Source organism: Rutidosis leptorrhynchoides, chromosome 2 (genome assembly GCF_046630445.1).
Source record: "Rutidosis leptorrhynchoides isolate AG116_Rl617_1_P2 chromosome 2, CSIRO_AGI_Rlap_v1, whole genome shotgun sequence".
NCBI lineage: Eukaryota > Viridiplantae > Streptophyta > Magnoliopsida > Asterales > Asteraceae > Rutidosis > Rutidosis leptorrhynchoides.
This window is the reverse complement of record NC_092334.1, coordinates 561,457,434-561,463,074: the sequence shown is the minus strand read 5'-3', so window position 1 is coordinate 561,463,074 and position 5,641 is coordinate 561,457,434. Positions and strand designations below refer to the sequence as shown.

At 35.9% G+C, this 5,641-nt stretch overlaps 1 non-coding gene across 1 annotated transcript; it reads right to left on the bottom strand.

The window, feature by feature from the left end:
• Positions 1 to 718: 718 nt before the first annotated feature.
• On the bottom strand, positions 719 to 825 carry LOC139895121 (small nucleolar RNA R71). The gene has a single exon (XR_011775587.1). It is a non-coding gene; the product is annotated as a small nucleolar RNA R71 (small nucleolar RNA).
• Positions 826 to 5,641: the final 4,816 nt, after the last annotated feature.

The window sequence follows — 5,641 nt, the reverse complement described above, 5'->3', positions numbered from 1 at the left end:
ATAGGATATTCAGTGAATGCACCGAGCAAAACGTTCACCACCTTTCATACGTTCACCTCCTGTAACTCGATCAAGACATCTAGCCAATATTGTCGCCGTTGATTTTTTTTTAGAATCATCATCTAATCGACCAAGTACTCCAATTCAAATTTTCGATAATCCATTTTTTAAACTCGACCTCACAATTGAGAACTCGGAGGATTTTCAAGGACAATTCAGAGATCCTGAACCACTAATCATTCATCCTGAACCACAAATCATACAACCAGAGATTGTCGAGGAAGAAACCATTAAATTAGAATCCTCTAGTGATTCAGATTCAACCAATTCAATCATGGAAAATCAGGAACCTCTAAGTATGGAAGATCGAATGAGAGCTACACGTACTGGCCAAGGTCATGCCATTACTCAACCAGACATTAATGCACCAGATTATGAAATTAAAGGACAAATCCTACACATGGTAGCTAATCAATGCCAATTTAGTGGTACGCCAAAAGAAGATCCAAACGAACATCTTTGAACCTTTAATATGATCTGTACTTTATTTAAAATCAGAGAAGTTGAGAATGAACAGATCTATCTCATGTTATTTTCCTGGACTTTAAAGGGAGAAGCCAAAGATTGGTTAGAATCGTTACCCGAAGGACCGATTGATACATGGGATGTTTTAGCTGAGAAATTTCTTAAAAGATTCTTTCCGGCATCTAAAGCCGTGAGACTTCAAGGAGAAATTGTTACGTTCACACAAAAGTCAAATGAAGCTTTATATGAAGCGTGGACAAGATTCGGAAAGTTGTTGAGAGGATGTCCTCAACATGGTTTAGACACTTATCAAATAGTACAAATATTCTACCAAAGATGCGACATTACTACACGAAAAGACATCGACATAGCAGCTGGTGGTTCCATTATGAAGAAAACTGCAACTGAAGCTTACAAAATTATTGATAACACAGCCTCCCACTCACATGAGTGGCATCAAGAAAAAGACATCGTTAGATCATCTAAAGCGGCTAGAGCCGATTCTAGCCATGACTTTGATTCCATTTTTGTAAAGTTAGATGCTTTCGAGAGACGAATGAAAAAGATGACCAAAGATATTCACGCAATATGAATTAGCTGTGAGCAGTGTGGAGGACCACATTTGACAAAAGATTATCTCATTATTGAACAAACAATGGAACAAAGAGAAAATGTTTCATACATGAACCAAAGGCCTGAAAATAATTATCAAAATAATTATCAACCGCCAAGACCAAACTACAATCAAAATCAGAATTATAACCAAAATATTCCATACAACAATCAATAAGGTCCTAGCAATCAACAAGTATCTAACAATACTTACAACCAGCAAATTTTCCAAATAAACCACCACAAACCGATGATAAAAAGCCAAATTTAGTAGACATGATATCAAAGCTAGTTGAATCTCAAACGCAGTTTTTCACATCTCAGAAACAAACTAATGAACAAAATGCTCAAGAATTTAGAAATCAACAAGCTTCTATTCAAAATCTGGAACAAGAAGTAAGTAACCTAGCAAGGTTGATAGGTAAAAGAAAACTGGGGAGTCTACCTAGCGATACAAATGCTAACCCCCGGAATGAAACAGCTAAAGTCATTACCACGAGAAGTGGTATTACACTTAAACCACCTGAAATACCTGTAATTTTTGATGACTCTATTCCTACTCCACAGGCACCACAGGCTGAGCAAGATAAGGAAACAGAACTGGTAGTTGAAAAGGTTAATGAAGATAACACAGTTAACGTAAAGCCTTATGTTAAACCATACCAACCACCGCTTCCTTACCCGAGTAAAATGAGAAAAGAAAGACTTGAAGCCGAGCAATCCAAATTTTTGGATATGTTTAAACAAATAAATGTCAATCTTCCTTTCATTGATGTGATTTCAGAAATGCCAAGATATGCTAAATTTTTGAAAGATCTAATCACAAATAGAAGAAAAATAGAAGAACTCTCGGCTGTTACTATGAATGCTAATTGTTCTGCAGTGCTGTTGAATAAACTACCAGAAAAACTCTCTGATCCAGGAAGTTTCACAATTCCATGTTTTATGGGTAGTCTTAGTTCAATAGAAGCATTGGCAGACTTAGGTGCTAGTATAAATTTAATGCCGTATTCATTATACGCTAAACTAGACCTCGGAGAATTGAAACCAACGCGAATAAGCATACAACTAGCCGATCGATCAGTAAAATATCCTAGAGGGATAATGGAAAACATGCAAGTTAAAGTTGGTACTTTAGTATTTCCAGTAGATTTTGTTATTCTGGACATGGAAGAAGATTCTCGAGTTCCTCTTATATTAGGAAGACCATTCTTAAACACGGCTAAAGCAATAATAGACGTGTTTGGTAAGAAACTGACCCTGCGTATAGAAGACGAGAGTGTTACCTTTTCTGTTGATAGAGCCATGCAACAACCACAATCTGCATATGATACATGTTATTATATTCAAACTATAGATTCACATGCAGAATTGTTAGAAGAATTTCCAGAATTACAAGGAACAGGAGAATGTTCTTTAGGAGAAGGAACTGAACCAATTGATGAAGCTAAAATGTTACCGAACTCATGGCTAATGAATACGAACCAACAACAGAAGAACTTCAAATGCTAAAAGAGGAAGACAGATATCGATATAAATCATCGATAGAAGAACCACCGATATTAGAGTTAAACACATTTCCAAACCATTTGAAATACGCTTATTTACATGGTGAATCTGAATTACCTGTAATAATATCGTCTTCTCCTATGGAAAATGAAAAATCTCGACTCATTTCTATGCTAAAAGCTCATAAACCAGCTATTGCATGGAAAATTCATGACATTAAAGGCATAAGTCCTTCGTATTGCACACATAAAATCCTTATGAAAGAAGGTCATAAACCTATGTGCAACGCCAACGAAGACTAAATCCAAATATGCAAGATGTTGTTAAGAAATAAATTATTAAACTGCTAGATGCAGGTTTAATTTATCCAATCTCTGATAGTCCATGGGTAAGCCCAGTTCAATGTGTATCTAAGAAGGGTGCATGACTGTCGTCACAAATGAAAAAAATGAGCTTATTCCTATTAGGACTGTAACAGGATGGCATGTCTGTATTGATTATAGAAAATTAAATGATGCCACCATAAAAGATCACTTTCTCTTAACTTTCATTGATCAAATGTTGGAAAGGTTAGCATGAAATAGTTACTATTGTTTTCTTGACGGTTTCTCCGGATACTTTCAAATTCCAATCACACCCGAGGACCAAGAGAAAACCACCTTCAAGTGCCCTTAAGGTACTTTTTCTTACAAACGCATGCCATTTGGACTTTGCAACGCCCCTGCAACCTTTCAAAGGTGTATGATGGCGATTTTTCACGACATGATAGAAGAATGCATGGAAGTTTTCATGGATGACTTTTCAGTCTTCGGTGATACTTTTGAAACATGTCTAGTTAATCTTGAACGAATGCTTATTAGATGCGAGCAATCAAATCTAGTACTTAATTTGGAGAAATGCCATTTCATGGTTAAAGAAGGCATCGTTCTTGGTCATAAAATTTTAAGTGAAGGAATTGAAGTGGATAGAGCTAAAGTAGATGTAATTGCTAAACTTCCACATCCCACCAATGTTAGAGGAGTTAGGAGTTTTCTAGGGTACCGTCGTTTCATAAAAGACTTTTCTAAAATTGCCACTCCTATGAATAAACTCCTAGAAAAGGATGCTCCATTCATCTTTTCGGATGAATGCATCAAATATTTTAATATTCTTAAAGAAAAACTCACTAATGCGCCGATCATGATAACTCCAAATTGGAATCTACCATTTGAACTCATATGCGATGCAAGTGATTTTGCAATGGGAGCCGTTTTAGGACAAAGGATTGAAAAACGATTTCAACCTAGATATTACGCTAGTAAGACGTTACAAGGAGCACAAACGAATTACACAACTACTAAAAAAGAACTCCTTGCTATTGTCTTTGCTTTTGACAAATTTCATTCATATCTTGTTCTAGCAAAAACGGTGGTATATTCCGACCATTCTGCTCTTAGATACCTATTTTCAAAACAAGATGCCAAACCACGATTAATCCGTTGGATCTTACTCTTACAAGAGTTCGATATTGAGATCCGAGACAAAAAGGGAGCAGAAAATCTCGCAGCTGATCATCTTTCTCGTCTTGAAAATCCTGAATTAGAAGTTCTAAATGAATCGGCTATACAAGATAACTTTCCTGATGGATATCTTTTGAAGATCGATTATAATGAAATTCCATGGTTTGCAGACTATGCAAACTACTTAGTATGTGGATTCCTTGAAAAAGGGTTGTCATACCAAAAACGAAAGGAATTCTTTAGTGAAATAAAACACTATTTTTAGGAAGATCCACATTTGTTTAAAAGTTGTCCCGATGGAATAATACGCCGATGCGTATTCGGGGATGAAGCTAGTTAAATCTTAAACCATTGTCACACAGGACCAACAGGAGGGCATTCTGGGCCTTAACTCACAGCAAGAAAAGTCTACGACGCTGGATTCTATTGGCCTACAATTTTCAAAGACGCACACCTTCTTTGTAAATCCTGTGATGCTTGTCAAAGGGCCGGAAAAATAAGTCAATGTGATGAAATGCCACAAAATGTCATTCATGTATGTGAAATATTTGACGTTTGGGGTATTGAATTTATGGGTCCATTTCCAAAATCTCATAATAATCTCTACATTCTCGTTGCCATTGATTATGTATCTAAATGGGCGGAAGCACAAGCTCTTCTAACTAACGATGCACGAGTTGTAGTCAACTTCTTAAAACGTCTTTTTGCAAGGTTCGGAACACCGAAAGCTTTAATAAGTGATCAGGATACTCATTTTTGTAATAATCAACTTGAGAAAGTTCTCAAAAGATATGGAGTAACTCATAAAATCTCAACCGCTTATCATCCAAAAACAAGTGAACAAGTTGAAAATACCAACCGAGCTTTAAAACGTATTCTAGAGAAAACTGTAGGATCAAATCCGAAAGAATGGTCCATGAAATTGGAAGATGCACTATGGGCTTTTATAACAGCCTACAAAACTCCAATTGGAACCACACCTTTTAAACTTGTTTACGGAAAAGCATGTCACCTTCCTGTAGAAATTGAGCACAAAGCATTTTGGGCTTTGAAGACATGTAATCTTGATTTACATGAAGCCGGACGTCTACGGTTAATTCAACTAAATGAATTAGAAGAATTAAGACATGATGCATATTAAAATTCGTTAATCTATAAGGAAAGAACGAAGAAATAGCATGATAAAAGAATCAGAAGTTCAAAAGAATTCAAGGAAGGAGACAGAGTTCTTCTTTTCAATTCACGATTCAAGCTATTTCCTGAAAAATTGAAATCAAGATGGTCTAGACCATTCATAGTCAAAAGAGTTTTTCATACGGAACAATAGAGTTAATAAATTCAAATGGGATTGAATTTAAGGTTAATGGTCACAGAGTTAAACATTACATAGATAATCCAATGGAAGTTGAAGATGAAGTTAATCACAATTTCGACACCACAGCTAACTAAGCGTGGTAAGATTCGAATCTTTTAAGGGTAATATGAATTTCTGTTAG